This window comes from Accipiter gentilis, chromosome 20 (genome assembly GCF_929443795.1).
Source record: "Accipiter gentilis chromosome 20, bAccGen1.1, whole genome shotgun sequence".
Lineage (NCBI taxonomy): Eukaryota > Metazoa > Chordata > Aves > Accipitriformes > Accipitridae > Astur > Astur gentilis.
The window spans coordinates 7,552,913-7,573,432 of record NC_064899.1 but is presented as its reverse complement, the minus strand read 5'-3'; positions in this window follow the sequence as shown (position 1 = coordinate 7,573,432).

The window sequence follows — 20,520 nt, the reverse complement described above, 5'->3', positions numbered from 1 at the left end:
AGTGCAGTGATAAAGATGACCTGAAAGAAATTGTTGGCTCAATTGTTATTTTTCATATAGACTAGCGGAATCTATCCCTAGAAAGAAGAAATGGTAAATGTTGCCATGACAAAATATCTACACAGGAATTTGTGAACTATTCTATTTATTTGCTATGGGAAGATATGTGGTGAGATTACATACTTAAGTCATTCTCTTTATCATCTTCGAGAGGATAGAGTTAGGGTTCTTGTTCATGTCTTGATATTTAAAATGAAAAAAGAGATCCTCAGAGGAATTTAGGGCCATAATTTCCTTCTGTTGCATTCTAATTCTCAAGTAGGAGCTAAGTGCTCAGGTTTTCTTGAGGATTTAAGTTAAACGGTTATCTAGAGACTGAACCTAGATGAGAAGCAATGTAAAGCAAGAAATGATGCTTTTTATGTCATGAACGAAGTGCAAAACCTTTTCTTTGGAAGCTATCAAATATCTCTTACCTGTCTTGCCTCAATACCCATAGACATGTAAACTTACCCCTGTCTTGAGTGTTACGCAGCTCATTAGATCTACTGTAAGACAGAACTCCTAAGAGAAGAGAAAACATCTTCCTCTCACAGCTCCTCCTGGAGTTTGCTTTATTTCATGTACTTTTTCCTCTATGAGAAAAGACTTGAAACTTTTGTGAACTTAGTTTAGAATTCTAGCATGGGGCTCTCCCATCCAATTAATTTCAAATTACAAGGAAAATGTTTATTTCTGCCTCAGACTTTATTTAGCAATTCCAAGAAAAACTTCGTACCATGATATCCTGGTAAAGGGAATGAATAAGAGAAAAAATTGGCCTTATTTTAGTAACAGTAGTGGCTTTCTGATGACTGCTGTCACTATAACATTGCACTTCAATTTACTTATTTATTTATATAATGAGAGGTTAGTCAGCAGCTAATGCCGTAGGTAATATAAATTAATTTATGTGGATCAGCTTATTTTTGACACTAGGCAGCTCGTCCTGATGTCCTGTACATCCATGTTGTACGTGACAATTTCTACATTTGAAATTTTTATCGTTATCTTTTATCCCCCTGTTAAAGTTAAGTCAGCCAACTGCAGCAGTAACGGTTGGCAATAACTGATGAGATACTTGTTAAAAAAAGGAAATTAAAAAAATGAAATCATAAAACCAGGAAGGTTTGAATGTTACCTGAGAACACTGAAAACATACAGATGCGATTGTCCACCTTTTGTAGACAGGGAAGTGAAAAGAAAGTGCTGTGAATTACTGAGAATGGGTTAGTTTTGTCAGCCCCAGGATGCGCTGTAGAAGCCCTGGTCAAAACCTTCCTGATGGACATATTTTTCTAGTGAGAATTTGATTTTCGGCTGAAGAAAACATTTTGCAAACAGAATTTGCTTTCATGAAGGAAAATAAATAAATAAATAGTTGAAACAAAACATTCCCCAGACAAATGCATGAAAATGGAAAGCATTAAAGTAAAAAAGGTTGCATGATGTTGAAGTTGCCTCATGTGCTCCTTCTCACTGAAGGATAGAAACACTGTTAGCATTTCCCCCCACATAATGCTTCATGGCCTTGACAGTCTTATTCACTGAACAAAGTGCTGGTCTGTGGAACAGCACGGGGAATACAGTAAATAGGAGCAGACAGAAGTCCCATTAAAACAAGAGGAAGACTCTATGAATCTTGAACTCCCCCTGTCATATGGCATCAAGAATATATTCCAGCTGAGCCTTTTGGCTGAAATTATATTTTGACCCTTTTTTCTCTGAAAAGCTGGACGTTTCCAAAAGCAAATCCCGATACTTTGAACATTCCTAATCTGTGTTATTTACTACTTCCTAACTCCACGTTTTGTGCATAAGATTTAAGCACCCAAAGTATGTTTTATCTGTTTCTTGTGAACTTAATAATGTGGAAAGCTGTGTTTATCCATCTTCTTTATAGAGGTTTTCACCTCTAATTTATTCAGCACTCAGTTTATTCTATCACTTCTTCACTCCAGATCAAGACTTACAGAAGGACGAATGACACCACAGACTACATTATAGAAGTTGAAGAGCTTGGGAGAATTATTAGGCCTTAGTTGTTGTCTGACAACCTAAATAATTATCTTAACATCAGGCTCTGACCCTCTTCTACACTCGGTGGAAACGCTGCACGCTGTTCGGCATTCTTGTAACAGCTACGGCTGATTATTTTCCATCTTTCGTTGAGGACATTTATCAGACAGATAGCTTAATGCTGGTACCTTATGATTTCTTGACAGCTGGCCATAAAACCTGATAAATGCTTCTGCCAACAAAGCAACACGTGGGTTCCAAAAAAAGTTTGCAAATTCTAATAATGTAGATTATTTGATTGATGCACAGTATGCAATTTAATTACAAAAATAAATGAGGAAGAGGAAATTTGTCACTTCCCCATTCATTATTCCTTAATTAGACTACAACTAATCAGGGTTTCTGATTGGCTGAAATAACCTCAGATATAATTTACTGCACTGCTATTACAGTCAGATAAAAAGGAGAGCATGAATTATCTCTCACTGCCAAAACAGCACAAAAGAACACGGAAACAAGATGAACCTTAAAATAATGTAAACATTACTCTGTCTGCAATCTGTCAGATTAGTAATTTCTTGCAACAAATGAAATGCTTCTCTTGTGAATGACAGAGTATATTTTTTTTTCAATGCACAATACTGCACCTGAGACCAATGCATTTATTTTGGTTTTGGCTCGTGTAAGTGCATTCCGCATACTTTGCTTAACATCAAAACGTGTCAAAAGTGCCAAATGAATGGTGGTGATAACACAGCTCTGAGGTTGTTAAGCCTCATTGCGGAGTCTAAACGTGGAGTACAAAATTTAATTTAGGTGGGGTTTTTCCTAAGTCAATTATGTTTTACTAGTCTGGTTATGCTGGGATGTCTGTTGTGTGCTTCTATTACCTGTATTGCTGGTCTATGTTTTAATGCATGTATATTAGGGGAAGAAGACAGGACAGAGAGAGAAAGTAAACTTTCCTTATTATGTACTCGTACATGCTATTTTCTTGCAAGGGTGACATCAAGTTTACTTATATTCCCATGATACATTCATGCACATATGAAAAGAGTGTATTTATTTTTTATGGGAATCTGATAACTGTGCAGGCAAGCAGGACAGGTGCATGTGGTGCAAGGGGTGGAAAATTCTGGTTGGTCAAAGTTAGTTCTTCTTCTGAGGTACTGCTATTGCTTCAAGACGTTTTGTATGCCCAGGATGGAGGAAAAGAGAGATAGGAAGAAAGATGTCAAAGCAGAAGTCAGCACAGTGGTTAAGGAATACTTTTGGGATGTAAGAAAATAAAGTTCAAATCCCTATTTGCCTTGGCTTCGACCCAGCTCTCATTTTAAGTAACTAACTAACTTCACCTCCATATTATTACAGCCTGTGTCTCTCCAAGGAGGTTTATTTAAATTTTTATAAAAAATTAAAGGATCGTTGGTAGAGACAGGAATTCTAAATGACTCAGTAATGCAGTGGGCAGAATACTTACCCATGCTTTCAGAGGCAGGTTGGGTTTCTGTTCTGAATTGGGCCAAGCAGAGACTTTAAACCTTGGTCTCTCTAGATCTCGGATGAGTTACCTTCTGCAATATTCGCTGGTCTAAAATTTATCTTCAGACTCTTTACAGATGATTCATTATTGTCTGTGAGGTGTAGGAACACTTGGAAGTCTGAAAAAGTGTAGTGGACAAAAGGTACATTTTAACCACCTCGTCATGCAACATGGGTTTTTTTGTTTGTTTGTTTTAAAGTTCTAATCTAGGGGATGTGTTTTGGCTGCATTTATTTCCTCCTCTGTTAGTGTAGACCCAAAATGGTTCAAGAAAAAAGGCAGACAGTGAGAAACAGGAATCTATGAAGAAAGATCTGTAATCTTGAATTTCTCTCACAGTGCAAAAACTCTTGAGGTTATGGCTAAAAAATAACCAATTCACTGAAAAGTGCTTATCTCCTTGTAATACAGCTGCACATAAGAGCAGCTTATGTGGCTTGCTGAGAGCTCAAGCAACATGCCACAGATTCGTTTTTATTTCCTTTCATTCTGTGGCTTGTAATTAAGCAGGTGCAATGGGTAAGACTGAGTCATGTACAGCCACCTTTGGTTCTTACCACTTCAAACAGTGCATAAAAATGACCGATGCACTAGTCTATGATTGACAAGGAAACACTGAAAATGGCAGAAAAATGTGTACTTGTCTCTCTTCTGCAGTAAGATTGTTTCTTCTGTTCTTTTTTAGGCAGGGCTTGCCCATGATGTGCAGGGCATCTTCTCTATGTGTATGTGCACATGTGTGATCCCAGCATCCTGATAGTGTCCTTATCCTTTTTTTTTTTCTCCTAAGCTTTTTTTTTTTTCCAGTTGTTCTTTTTCTTTCTTTTGCATGTTATTTTTCTTCTAATAATTTCTGTTATGGTCTTTCTGTATCTTCCCTTCTCTCATTCAAAAGGGATGATGTTGCTCAGTAATGCTTCCATATTAGATTTAAGGAACCTCCTGCTTCGTTTCAAGAAAGCTTGGTCACATCTGCAGCAAACAGTAGTTCTCAAATGCATCAGATAGAAAGAAAGAAGCCTGAGGCTTTATGTAGCACAAAAAGAGCTGGATATTTTTGTAGTGATCTGCATTTGCATCACATTTGTACCCTAGTAGATGTCTCTGCTATTTGATTGCACCTCTATTTTTACTTCTCTACTTTGTAGCAACACACATTGCACCATAGAATTGAGGATGTGAAGACACATCCAATATCTCTACATCTTTGTCTGTAAATACAAGAAAATCTCCATATAGTATGGTCTGATCTATGAGAAAATTATTTAAAAGAGCAAGGTGGAAACTCCTAGATATATGTAATCAATATAACTGGATTTCTGCAGAAGTTCCGATAGGATTTTGTTGTGCAAAGCTGAATCTTAATTCAGATGACTATTAAAGCATTACATATTATGATGTCTCCTTCACTACAGAAGAAATACTTTGCTAAGAATTTGTTGTTGTTGAGGCACTTGAATAATTAGGCAACCAGAATAGAAGAAATAAGCCTGTTATCTAGACTCTTTATATGCTTTTTAAAAGGTACAGAATTCTTTTTATTACCTTTGTTCACTTCAGGCACCTCCTGTCTGACCTTGGCAAGACTTGCAGAGAGGGCTTTTACAAAATGTTTTTAAGGAAAACTCAGGTGTTTGAGATTTCCACGCAGCTTCAGACATCTCAGCAATCTTTAAAGAACGTGCACTATTTTATTTGTTGAATTATTTAACTTATTTCTGTCAAACATACAGGCTCTGCATTTATCCTGTTTGCTGGTAACTTTGCTCTCCAGGTGCTGTTCTGTCTCATGACAAACTAAAACAATAGCTTTGCAAGTGATGCCATCTGCCTGCATCCTTTGAAATGTTAACTGAAAACCAGTAGCCTTGGAAAAGGGTTAACTGTTTCAGTGCCGACCATATTAGCTGCAGTTGTACTAATACTGTAAAAACCCTGGCTGTAACTGGGGCAAGAGAGCCTCGGAGGACCTCCTATGTCATGTCATGTCACTGAGACTGCAACTGTCACAGCGGGTGGGTTCCAAGGAGGTCTGTGGCCTTCTCAGCCAAGTAAATCTGGACCAAATAGGGCATAGCTAACAAATGGTTCCGTGGGTTGACCATTTTATTGTTTCTTAGTTTAGCGAGGCTTTGTGTAGGCAAACAAATAAATGCTGTTTCCTATATTGCTGAATAGGATGGGGAAAGAAGGTTTTAAAGGGGGAAGACAGAGAAGGAGAATCTAGTTTGGAACACTAGGTTATGAGAATGGAGGCTGCACAGAAGTAAGTTGGCAAGTTTAGAATTGCCAAGTGAGCATTGGGCAGGTACTTCAATGAAAGATTTCCTCAAGGAAAACTATCCTCACTTCATTTTTCCCCAAATCCTAGTTTTCTGAATTTCTGAATTCTTGATTATCATATGGAATATGTTTATATTTTGACCTTATATTTGACCTTTGCTTATATGAATACAACCAGTTGACAGTAACTTCAAATGTAAGGTGTTAGTCAGTCAGAGAAAGAAGGAGCATACTATTACTGGAGATATCTTAAAAAAAGCTGGAATATATTTTCCAAAATATATTTGACACTATATTGAATTAAATGAAATGTGTAAAACTGCATCTAATAGTTTCATCTGGCATAATTACTCTTAACATAATTACTCTTACTATTTTTCATTATGCTGAAAATCAGATTTTGTCGAGTTTCAGTTTAATCAGAAGACTGCAGCTGGTTAACTTCCTTGTGTCTATGAATTCTTCCATAGTGGAGTCCCCGTGACACCAAACAAAAAACATCTAGTTGAGCTAGCTGCCACTTACCATGCCTTCCTATACACCAGCTTATTCTGAAAGTGCTGCTTTGTGGCCTGAGGTGGAAGCCTGAGACATACAAGCAGTTAGGGATAATAAAGCTGCAGGACAGAGTGACAAGGCCATATAGATGTGTACACTGCTACAGAAGGTAGGTCCTCCATGTTCTTTATGTGGCTTGATTTTATTTAAAATCTTACTTACACAATGCAGGGAGTAAGTAAAGAGGAAAGCAATGCGGACAAGATGTCATGAACATGGATGGATACAGATGGTATTATTTACACAATATATATAATAGAAAGCTAAAAGGATAGAAACCTATAGCATTGATAACATTAGCAAATGGTTTGCTTACTAGGCATTACACATTACGTATCTGCACTTCATAGATCATGTTCTTTCTGAAAATTAGCATAGTCAGCAGGATCCTCAATTGGGATTCATGATGTCTGTGTGCCTGGAGGTGAGGCCCTGTGTGGAACCTGTGAGTTCAAGGAAGGAGGAATGTTGTGTCAGAGGACTCTTTCATTACTTTTCATTAATAGAGAATTATCCTGCCCTATATAGAGCAAGCTGATATGTCTGTTTTATTATTTATTGTTATATAATCTGTGCTTCTGGAAATAAAGCAAATTTATTGTTTCAAGATGTCTTGTTTCTGACCCTTTCCCTGGTATTTCAGTTGCTATGTGGATGCCCCAACTTAAAGTATGGTCTACAGTGTGTTTTATAGAATTACTTGTTTATCTCCAAGCACTTATCCAATGTCCCTTAAATTACATTTCACTTAATTTGCTGCCTTACTTAAGACTGAAAAGACAGAGATCACAGGCCTTGTCTACAGATGTGTCAGATAGTCCTTTTATCTAATTCCTTGTGCATCTGTGCACAGGTGGAAACCTTTAGTCCCTACCTAGATGGGAGGCCCAAGAGAAGAAGGCAGACTGATGTGAAGAGAAAGAAGAGATGTCGCGTAGGTCTCACAGTGTCCTGAAAGCTAAAGAATATGTTAATAGTAAACTCAACATGTAGAGAAGTAGCCTCAAACAATTTCCCCTTTCTAATTCCCCAAATAATTTCCCTGTTAGCAACTTCAGTTCAGCCCACTATCTTTGAACAGTAAAAAAATGCATCACAATCTTTAACATACCTCCATGGTGGCTTTTTCTGGTCTTGATAAATTGAAAGAGCATTTTGTTTGTCCTCTGAGACCCAAACATTGTGTGGTTCTACGTATTCTTTCAGAAGTGAATGTCTTCCTCAGAGACCTAACTTAGTGACTACTTTAAAGTTTCAAGAACATGCTGTACTATGAAGCAAAAGATTTGGTTTGGAAACACACGTTTAATATATGAGAAGGAAATATAAGGTGCTCTTTGCAAAACAAAACTAACTGTTCAGTAATCTTTTTACTGTTGAAATAACTCAGACATTAATGATCTTAAAAGTATAAGCAACAGTGATACGCTGGCAATCAATTACAAAATCAATGTAATTTTTATGCCTTTACCTTCTTCCCTAATGAATTCAAATCAGTGTTGTTCCATAAAAACCTGTGCTTAGATTCCTTAGAAAATGAGATTTATGCATCCATTTTGTCTTTGTATATCTGTCTATATATTCCTCTATTATGTTTGAGCTTATCTAGTATCTTCAACGTGATTTTACAGAGGGGTAGAAATAAATAAATAAAAATAATAATAAAAATTTCTTACACTGGGGAAGACCCCCATGATTTAGAGGCAGCTTGCAGCCTCCAAGTCCACTTCACTGGGTCGTCCAAGAGTTAGGAGCTTGTTCTGTTTGGCTTGTCCAAAAGCTGAGAGCAGCCAGCTGACTGCTCAGTTTACACTTAGACCGAGGCAATCACAGTTCATGCTGTTTCCTGCCTGTCTGGGTAAGGGGCCAAGCAAAAGTGGGTTAAGTCACAGGGAAGGCTCAAAAAGGTGCTGGGAGTATGTCACAGCAGTTGTAACGTACAAGAAAGGGAGCTCATAAATCACTCGCAATGACGAATCAACCAAATTTCAAACTTTGTATATTCCAAAATTCAAGGAAAAACACGGAAGAGGGACTGCAATATTTCCTTATACCTTTTGTACCTATAATTATCATGGTATTTCCACCTTCCCTTGCTTACTAGAGCGCTTAATTCCCCCCCAAAGCACCTTTTCCATACTAACAGGTTTCTGTTTCCATTTTACATTGACTTCATTCATCACATGTTGGATTCAATTAGATCATCCTAACTCCTAAAAAAGCATTATACATCTCTTCTGTAAGGAATACATTTAAGATCACCTTTCCTTATTCCTTCCTACTTGACTTGTTCGTTTTATAGGTGATAGAGTTATCCTCTGTGTAACAGAATAAGGCTTCATGTGTTGCCATGCAAATATGCAGATAGTAAAAAATTAATTTCTTAGTATGCTTTTTATTAGCAGTAGGCAAACTGAAATTCTATCTTTGGTACTTGTTATCATACTTGGTATAATATTCTTTCTATGGGGGGGGGCAAGTACTAAGAAAGAGAGGTAGCAATGGAACAGAGCAGATGGTACAGCAGCTAGAGAGTAAGTGGGAGGGTGCTTCTGCAGGGCTAATGTCTCAGTTAGCAAATACTGTATCACAGCTATCCTCAAAACAGTATTGGACTGTGTGCCCCTTGAAGCTTTACACCTGTAAGGGCAGTGGTGGAATAAAGACGGGCAGAAATGATAATGAATCAACAGCCAAAGTGCTACTTCTACAAAAGTTCCTCTTCCCTTAGCTAGCCTGGGGGTGTGAGCCTCAGTGAGCAGAATAAATGGGCAGTGGAGACACTTGTCAGTATTTTATTATCTTTCTCAATCTTTAATTTGTGTTCAAGCCATCCTAATGGTTAAATTATCTTGCTAGGTTTTCTTTTGCTGCAATGTCGACTATTTGGATTTTAATTATCAGTAATTATGGAACTTGTTATAGGGAGGACCAAGATGCATTTTACTCCTGTGAACAGTAACCTCTGCACTCGTTAACTCAGTACATTTATGCAATATTGTCTCTGGTAAAAACGACCAGTTTTAGCAAGAAATACCAGTAAAACAATTAGAATAAAAACATTTTAGGGCAATTTACCACACAATTATTAAGAATTCCCCCCATTCTGGAGCAATGCTTTCTAAAATTATCAGGTCAGAAAGCAAAGCCACACAAAAGAAACTGGTAGCTGCTGTTCGTCTACTGGGCATAAATATATTAGATAAAATCCTTTTGTTACACTGTTTAATTAGCTACTACACATCTTCACAAGCTGATGAAATTAGTTGTATGGATTTATATGTCTGAGATTGTGTTTTTCACACATTTAGGAGTGCTTAAAATGCAGTTAATTTGCATGGTAAATACCTAGTTGTTTGTCAGGCCCTGCACTGCTGATATGTGCTTACCCTGTTATTTAGAATTTCAGAGTTTATAATTTGTGGATTGCTAAACTGAAGTAATAGAGCTGGTACCCAATTTTCCACAGAGCTACGATGTACTTTTACTTGGGAAGAGAAGAATCAAAATACATCTGCCACTGCACTGGGCAGATAAATGTGACCACTGCTCAGTGGTATTACAAAACCAGAAAAAAATATTTATCTCTAAAAGTTTGGGGTTTTTTGGTGTTTTTCTTTCTTTTTTTTTTTTCCCCTAGCGTTATGTATTATTTTTAAATCCACTAGATCACTTTACCTGAATTTCAGTTACCTTTAAATAACTACTGCTAAATGACCAGTTAAGCTTAGCATTATTAGAAGCCATGGCTTTGAAAGTCTTTGGATGACTGAAAATACAACCTTTGTGTGTGTTTATTTGGATTAGTTTTTCAGTAGTGTCACCTCATTGTTTTAAGAAAGTAAGGTTTCCATTTTCGGCAGTGCAAATGACAGCAAAACCACTCTGAGGCCATTCTTACTTTGAATATGACTGGTTAAAATTGAAATATAAAAATCTTCATCAGACAAGCAAATGGGGCTGTGTTTTACTGGGCTTTTATATTGGAGTTCCCAGCAAAAGGACTTATTTCTCTTGTTATGGTAGGTCATGCACTAGCCCTACAGTAAAGCTCATAATAAGTAAATGAATCCACAAAGCAGGGAAGCTTTCTTGGAAGGGGGTGTATAAAGAGTTTTTTGAGCTCAGTTTAAATATGTCTTTCCTATAGAGATAACAAAGGCAAGATACAATGTCTATGTACGCTTTGTCGTGGTTTAACCACGTGTTTTAACTTTAATTAAGATCTTAAAACACCTGCATGTCCCTGCCTTTCAGAGTTAGGCATCTCACTTCCCTAAGTTCTCCTTAGAAAGATACCGAAGAAGAGAGATAGTTACCCTACAAAACTGTCTAAAACAGTTGGCATACAATTTTTTCATACAGCAGTACACGTCACTTTGTTCACTGTTACCTGCACACCCATTGCTAAGATGCAAAGTATTTCAAGTGGCAGCTAGTACATGGTATGTCCGTTGATCAGCCTTAGTCCACTGGGCTTTGGCTTATTAAATGTGTAACATTGGAATCCGCAGTGAAACTCTGCTACTGGTTTTATATCCACATCTCTGAATCGCACTTTTTTCTGTGTACACGTTGCTTGTTTGTGACAACCAGACTCTCAGAACTCACATAATAGAACTGCTAATTGTTCAGTAGTATTTTCAATTTCTTATATGTTCCCCTTTTGACCTATTCTGTAGAACTTTCCTGCAGCTTTTTGTTTAACATAAGTGATCTTTTCCCTCCTTTCCCAAAGATCTCTGTTGGTTTCTCCTCTACATATAGCAGTGCTTCCTAATTTTTGATGTGGTATACATTGTTCAAGATGTGTTCATATATAGGACAGGGACCAAGTGACCTCATAGACCTTAGGGAAAGAGAAACTAAGGAGGGCTTACCCAGTAATGAGTAAGAAAATGAGCAAGGAAGGCAGAACAAATTGTTTCCTCAACTGAAGAAATTATTAAAGACTGTTTGGGGGCAACTGCACTAAGTTTTCACTGTCACAGATTCTTGGCAGTAGCTGTCCTAGTTTCAAGCATCATGAAGTGTCTGAATTTATAGGTGGTGTGAAATTATGCTCTGGTATCAGCAAACAAAAATATTGAGTTCACATCATTCCTAAGTGCTTCAAAATCTAGAGCTCTGAAATAGATGTTTAAGTACCTAATTTCAGGCAGTCTGATTTGAAACCATACCTATTATTTGTATATGTTTTGAAGACTAGCTGACAGTTTATCACACCACTTTAAATCTCCAACATTTCAGACAGTTTCACGGTGCTAGAAGGTATGATATTTGAAAGGCACTTTAGTGTGTAAGGAAAGCATTCATTCTTATTTCAATGAAAGCTGCAATAAATTTGATAGAAGTAAACAGATTTGAAATGTAATAAACTGACAGTTCACTAGTTATATCTGAAATATCTGACCATGAGCAGTCTAAATTACAAAACAGACACAGTTTTTCAGTGTCAGAGAATGTATTCAGGTTTTAGCTGAAGGGCAACTAAAGGGTTCTCTTACCTGCTCAGACCAAACTGTATTATTCTCTGATACAGCAAGGACCAGCAAAAGAGTCAGTACTAACTTAATTTTCAGATAAACAGTGATAACACTAACGAATGTTATTGACTGTTATTTTAAAAATGAATAAAAATTGTCTCCTCAACTACAGCATTCAAGAGCAGCAACAGTAAAAAGGGGTGTTTTCAGCTTTTTTTGTGTGTTTTGAGGCTACCACATCATGAGTGCACTTGGAGCATTTTGGGAAACAGGAGAACCTGCAGGGTACAGTAGCTCACCCGGATTAGTCACATTGCAAATGTTTGAAGAATTCATGCAACATAGAAGAATTTCAATCAAAGACATCCTTTTTTCTTTTATAGTAAAGATATATTCAGCTTTAAGTTTTAAAAATCAGTGAACTGTTTATAATTTGTCAAAATTAAAACCTCCACCAAAAAACTGATTTTGAAGTTGTTTCAAAGAAGGGATCAAGTTGACAGGGTTTCTTATGGCTTTGTTAGTGTTTCTTTTTTCAAAAAATTACCTTTCTTGTACAACTTTAAGTAAAAGATGAATATATGGCACCTTTGACAGCAGGGATTTTGTGTGTGTGTGTTTGTGTAAAGTCTTAATGCATTTGTTATAAGGGATGGTGATATCAAATCTTGAAGTGGACTTTCCAGTAGCCTTTGAACAAGTGAGCCATTCACTCAAATAAATAAACTCACTCACTGATTTGGTCTACTCTAGCAAAAGCCTTCTTAACTCTGCTAAGTTTTTGTACTTAGATTACTTCATGATGGAGTTATTCAAGACAAAAGTGTGCACTTTGACAGTGAATTGTCCCAAAGGGTTTGCTGTATCTCCACAATGAATTGCACAGTTGAGGCCGATGTAATATTAAAAGAAAACTCTTCAGCAGGATGGTGTTTGCCTTATGTAGGAACTCTCTAATCTCCTATATAAATATTGGTTTAAAATGAGTCATCTTATTAAGAAAAAGCAATGATATTTTAAAAGAATCCTATAAATGTCAAGGCAGAGGCATTCTTGGGAAAACATTAATCTCCTGTTAACTGTTACAATCATAAATAAAATTATTAGAAGGGAAAATAATTAAAAAGAGCTGATTTGTTTTATGGATGTTTAAAGTGTGAATAGTATCAGAACTTTTGGCAGAGTGGCTGAACTGAGAAGATATTTTTATTAGAACAATATAGTGGCATAGCCAAAATCTTTTTCTTCTGTGCTTAAGAAGCTCTTCTCTTCCATAATGCATAACAAAATCTTTCTTCTGGCAGAAAATGCTTGCAATAAGAGAATGTAGCTAGTCAGAAAATGCTGGTTTGGTTTATGTTTTGGTTTTTTGTTTTGTTTTGTTTTGTTTTTTTTTTTCCCCAAAACTACTATATTTCAACAAGGAATTTCTCAGGAAGCATCATCAGCTGTAGGATAGCCTATGCGTGTTACAGTACAGGCTGTGTGTGGATGTCTGTGGATATGCGGGAACCAAAATGTTTACCTCTAATATACAAGTCAGGCTGAAATCTCAGTTCCAGTTGACAGAGCAGGGATTTCCACTTGCATCAAAGTCTTCTGAAATAGGAAACTTGTAAAGGAGAATCATAAACATCAGGAAACGGAGAGTATTTCTTTACAAGAGGTAGTATTTAATTATTTTTAAAAGCTGGAATAACATAAATTATTAAACAAGGCATTTACTTTCGAGCTCTGTGGTCACAGGCCTTTTATAGTATATGAAGTAAAGAGATTAAATCCTCTAGTTGAATAAGGCAGACATTCACCTGTGTCTTTTGTGAGTATTCTAACCACTGTGAGCTTAGCCACACAGCGACAAGGCAACACCTTGCCAACAGGAAGCATTGAATTGTATTGCTGGGAGGAAGCAAGGATGACTGTGGAACGTGCTGCTTGTTATCTGTGTTAAGCAATGGAAGGAAACAAGTGACAGAGTTATATACATGGTCAAACCTGTTCGTAGATCCTTTGTGGTTCTGAAGCAACATCTTTTGAATAAGAGTTCCTTGGATCCAACGTTTTTATCCTTCTTCACTAACATTTTCAAAAGAGCTATTTCATTCCAAAATTATTCTAAAGTCTTACAATTCTGATGAAGCATCTTGTATTTTGGTCAGTTGTAGTCAATATTTCTAATTCTCTCCTCCTAATAGTGATGTGGAACCATTGTTCCAGACACAAATTATTTTTCTATATATAAAAAAACAAAACATGTCACTTTAAAAAAAAAACCACAAAAAAATCCCCAAAACCAAACACAAATGGTAAAATTGCTTTTTGTCTGATCTTACTCATCAGTGGGTTGCAGGTTTGTGCCAAATCACTTTGAAGTCAATGAGGTGTCCTGCTTAGAGTTGCAGCTATGACATCTTAGGACATAAATTAATAACGCAGAAGAAAACTTACCCAGAGATCTGAGTACATATGTTAATACATTATATTGACATAGCCAAATAAAACACCTTTATAATTGGTAAGATGATTTAACCTGAAATTTTTTTTTCAGTAATTACTATATGTGCAATCTTACTCATCCAATAGACCTTGTTTAATTACTGCATTGCCATTAAAGCTACATTCAGCTTTAATTTTTTACTCTGTGTATTATTCATGGAACAGTCATGAATTCTAAAACTGTATTAACTGTCTACCATACTTGTGAGAATACAGGCACCTACTGAGTACTTGGACAAAACCCAGGGTTTGTCCTTCGGTTTAACTGTAGAAGATTCAGTCAGTTTTTTCACTTTTGCTGTTTACTGCTTATAATATTTGATGGATGCCTGAGTCAGGTGACACTGTCACCCTAATCAGCTTCCTGATTTGGGAAGTGAAGTTTTTTAGGGAGAAAAAAAAAAAAAAATCAACAATAAATTCTTTACTTTGTATGTGTATGCACTCATTACTCAAAGGTTTTTGGCATGAACTATTGTCAGTGCTCATACATTTCATATATAATTCATTGTGGGTAAAAGTATAGAGAAAGGAAAACAAATCCTATCCTGACCTGTGGAGCAAGTTTTTTACGCAGGAAATTTCCAGCAGCTTTTCTTTTCTTTTATGGCAGAACAAGATCTTAAGGCTTAGTAATAGCAAAACCTTACATCTGACTCAGGGAAGGCCTGATGCATAAATTGTGGGAGGGGAAAAAAGGGTGGGACGTGGGAGGATATTCTTGGGAAAAATCACTAGATGCTTGCCGCATTCTCCACTCTTCCCCCAGGCACACTTTGTTGATCACTGGAGGAGACAGGATACTGGCGTAGGTGGGTACTTTATTTGACCCGACAATGTTCTCCAAAGTAAATACTCCCACAACTTCCCAGTCCTTCTATAATAAGGGAACTGCTGACCTATATTATTCCAACCACCCATCCTCAGCACACACGTCAGCCTGTCAGTGACCTTCTTCAAAACTTTTAATGCTTGCCTGTTTTCATGAGATTGATTTAAAACTTCCTCATGAATTAGACGTGCTATAAAATCACAAGAATCTTGAGAAGCAGATCTGGGAAGAAGAAGAATCTGGGAGTACCCAGACCCTTTGGAATAAAGTATGAATAAAATTAAAATTGACCTGTATCTTCATACAAAAACAAAGTCACTTGAAAATTAAAAATATTTTATGCAAAAATTTATGATTAAAACATCTGCACTTTCTGATTTCAGAGAAAATTTTGAGTTGCTACTCAGTTTCTCTTACTGTAATTGGCATCGGTCTCGCTGACAGTATTTTGACTTAAACAAATCCAGAAAACTGCAGACTTCTTAGCAGCTTGTTCCTCAAGCCTTCTAAAGTAATTTCTCCTCCAGTAAATATTTTGGCAATGATAGTACTCTAGGGCTTTATGTTCAACTGGTCCAAATCAACATACCCTTCCTATGGGTACTAATAATAGCTTATATATTGTTGGATGTTGAAGATATCTGAATTTCACAGAGATTCTCCCAGGAAAGCAAACAGTTGTATGTTTATCGAGATTACCACAAGAAGAATGTGAAAGTATTTTATCTTAGGTTTGCTGCTTCTCTGTCTTCATCTTTATATTGACTATTTCTTCACTGTGCAACATCATAAATTAACAGGAATCAGTTGTTTGAAGTAGGTTTGTTAAGTTCTTTTGTTTTGGAATAATACATCAGAAATTTTACTGTTGCCACTGATGACCTCCTGGTTAAACAGAATTGGAGATTGAATGCACTGCAATGTTTCAATGTTAATGAAGTTCAGAGTATGTTATTTGTAATAAAAGATTATCAATTTTTCTCCAGCTTCTCAGATATATACACTGATAATGCCAGTGGATTAAGTTGACTGTACTCCTAATTCATCCTTAGCTATGCATTGTGCAGTTTAAGTTTACACCTTTTTGAATGCTGCAGATCTGTCCTATTGAAATAAAAATAATGTTGGTGAAACTAAAGTAAAAAGTAAAGTACAAAAATGTAAAAGAACTTAAAAGAAATACTATAAAACTCCTTTTTTTTCTAATTAGAGTAAGCGCATTTTGACTTTTAAAACCCAAGAAAGACATTTTTAAAATTAGGATTGACTTGTTCATGGTTGTCTCAGTAGGTTTCATTGGCAATACAATAAAAAAATAAGTTAAACTTTCAAGTATTTATTACTTTAATTTTGTTTGGTTCTGTGCTTACAAATGTATGTGCCTCTGCTCTCTCCCTTCCTTCTAATGACATCTGGATCATAGGTATTCAACAGATCATGGTTGAGGTACAGTGCCCCATAATAGGGTTATAGGACTATTTTGAGCTAGAAAAAGAAACTATTAGTGAGATGTACATTTTTAGTTCTAGCCGCACATGAAGTATGCATGTCCTGTTACGGAAGGACCTGAAACCTCCATGAAATAAGCATGTGTTCTGTGGTCTTAATACTCACTGTGTTTTCTTAATGTAGTAGCATTTCTTTAGATTATGGCATTCACTTGAGGGACTACACCTTATGAAATTATTCTGCAATTTATATGGTCTTCACAGGAAGTGTAAAAAATGTAGATTATACTGGAAATGTAGTGTCAGACTTCATAAATGAAAGTTTTTCTGCAACTGTGTTGAACTAAAGATTAACAAAGATTTTTGTAGACATCTAGACAGGGAAAAACTGGGAGGCACAGTAACTTTTTTCTGTCTCTTTTTTTGACATTAATATGAACCCAAAATCTAATGAGGTCCCCCTTAATGCTAGATTACACACTGAACATTTATAATAGTTTCAAAAGAAATTATATACAATGTGAGCTTTCCAACCATTAAAGGGCAAAAAAAATGAAGTATATACTGAATTAACACTTAAAACTATACTGTGGAAGCACTGCTAGAAAGTAACGTTTCTGTATATCTCTGCTGATAAAACATAAACAAAGCTAATTCCAATTGACTATATGAAGAAACATCAAAGGTGCCTGACGTAATAAAATATTATGTCTGTAACGAAGGCATTTCTTTACAGCACAGTAAAGTGGGTCTAATTTACTCTTGATTAACAAGAGGAGATAAGTCTCACTTTACCCTTGTTTTCAAAGATAATAGCATGACTTCCTCCAAGGCAAAGATCTGACTGAATCATAGTCTGTCTTGTTTTATAACATGTCACTATGTTATCTGATTTTTTGTTTTATCTTTGTCTTCTCTTCTCTGCATCACTTACATTTGTGATACACTATTTAACTTATTTATCTCTTTTGTAATCTAAATTCCAGCTCGTCTTGTATCTTCTTCCTTACAAGATCAAGGTTAACAGTGAATTCTGTGATTAGTGTGCCAATTGCGCTTGTTCTTTTACAGCATGTAGTTGCACCAGGGCATATGGCATGAAAGGTCAGTGATACTGAACTGAAACATTGATTAAAGTGCTAGAAATCATCTCTGGACAGAGATGTTTCCACTTCAAATCAAGAGAACAGGCTGTCATTAAGCTGTCCTCTTCCATTCTTGTAACTGAACTATTTGTTAACCCCCTAACAGTTAAAATTAGGTTATGTTAGATTGAAATCTAGATTTAAAGAAGCAAATACAGAGAGTTAATTCGCTAAGATCTTTTCTGGTTCACAATCCGTTTCATATATTGCAGTAAGACAGAATTGTGTGAAGGTGGTCTCTTCAGCCAACAGAACAATCTGGGCTAATATTGTTATTCTGTGTTGTATTGCATTTTAGCACATTTACATGCTACAGAAATTGAATTTGTGTCCTTTACAATAATCATAAACGCGATCACTTTCTTTTCCGCAAGGATTCTGGGAAAAGCATCATAAGATCCCTGAGAGTGATGCTTAGTGCTTTCAGAAGACAAGTTAATGGATTCAGATGTTCTTTAAAGATGAAGGTATGACCAAAAAATAGGGCTATGTGGGTAGCAAGAGAATCAAAGTAGTACATTTTTTTTCCCTCTGGGATGAAAATTATTGGGTGGAAAAATTATTTTGCCATCTTCCTAATTCATTCCCAGCTAACTGTGGAAAGCCAATATATGGACAGTCATTTTCTAACTTAGATCTACATTTACCAGGTTGATTTAGGATATAATAATTTTTTTATGAAATCGCCTGAGAAACGGTATACCTTTTTCATTATTGGACATAGAGATAATTTTAGTAATGTTTTAGAAATTCACCAACTTGTATTAACTTCCTTGGGTTTCTTAGGACTGGTTGGTTAGAACTTTATATTTTTCACTGACTTTTTTTTCACTAGCATTTACAGTGTTTGTATGTTCTTGGTCATTTTTCTGTCTAGAATATATGCTGTAAATGGCGGTGTTGGAAGGCCACAGAGATATTCTTTTCTCCTTCCTGGTTACCTTATCTTCTCTTTTTTTTAACCTCTTATTTTTCAGTAGCTGTCTTCCCCAGTGACATTCTGCATCTTAATGTACAGTTTGTGCTTGTCTTCACATGTAGACTGTGCTGAGTCTTTTGACAGAAGCTTTAAACCACAGATTTGTTAAATTGATTCATTTATGCTAGCTTGTTAAAGCTGAAATTTTGGGAGGAGGATGAATGTATGAATCAATGCTGTTAGAAAAAATGCCTGGGTCCATAATAAGGCTGTGAGGAAGGCAGGTTCTCATACCTCTTAAATGACCAAAAATCTATAGAATCAGTCTCATTCTGTGCCTGGCCTACTGATTATGTATATTTTAAAATCAGAATTGCTTGAAATTCATACCGTTGTGAAGAGGAATAGAAAATTATTTTATTATTCCTAAGAAAATGTTTGCAATTTTGACTTTTTTTTTCTCATGATGCTTCAATTAAGAGACCTTTCCCTTTCAAAAACTAGATGGAGAGAGACCTGTTGTTTTGAACAACTTGCAGCATACTGGTTGCAAGAGAAACATGGAGTGTGAGATGCTGGTAGAATACTTAGTAGAATTTAGGAATCCTTACCACTCCACTGATTGTGTTAAGCACCAAAATATCTGCCTTTTAGTGGTCTACAAAATCTCAAGTGTTTTTCTGGAATGAGGTGACTGTTGCTTGCATTTATCTAGTTATCTTTCTTGGTTTCTCCCAGTTGTTTAAATGTTTTACAAATCCCCACATTCTCCAGAACTGGTACCTAAGTATCTTTTCAGTAATTATTCTGAGGTATTTATACCAAATATGCCATCAAGTTCATTTTCTTGCCATCTCTTCTTTACTTTTATCAAATACCAGTAATAAACAGTACAGCTGGTTTCACTAATATCTTTCACCAGTATTCATTAAGTTAACATTTACGTATTTTCATTTGCATATGCTCACCTGCCTGTCTGCCAGGAAGAAGTACATTCATACAGTGCATACAAGAGCTTTGTAGTCAAATTAATGCTAAATTCAGCTGGATCTCCCATCAGGAAGGAGCATCCGGAGGCAATGATACAGCACAGTCGCTCCTTAGCATAAGAAAGATGACTTTCTGCCTCAGCTGAGAGTTTCAGAAAGCCTTAGCTGAAAATTTAGACTCGGGAGAAAGCCCGATGAGAAAGGGTGAGAAAACTTCGCCACAAATCACAATCAGCCTCAGGCTGGGCAAAGCCTAGAGGTGGTGCTAACAAACACCATCTCTTCCTTCCTGATACTTGTTAATACACCAGCGTGGAGACAGGAGTTCCCAAAGAGGGGGAACGAGCCTGCTCCACAGTGCTGCAGCAACCAATTTAAAAGTTGGCCTCAAAAATAAGAGGAGTCTTCCAATGGCTATTGATACCCGCGCTGCTGTGGTGCAGTCTTAGGGGCAGCGGGGAGGTGGCAAAGAAACTCTTTACGATGGTAGAGAATAGATTTTTAGACATGAAGGACGGAAGGAAGTATTCTGATCGGGTGGTCTGATCTGAGTTCACAAGCAACCTGGAATGAAGGACTCCTCAGATCAATTACTGTTTCCAGTCAAACACCATTCTTGATTTACAAATTCCTGGTTTAGATAGTTCTCTGCAATGCTTGGCCAATGGATCCAATGGCTAATTACTGCCATTATGAAAACAAGCGTGTATTTCATTTGCAGGCTACATTCAGCTAACATTAGATTCCAGACATTGGTTGTTTT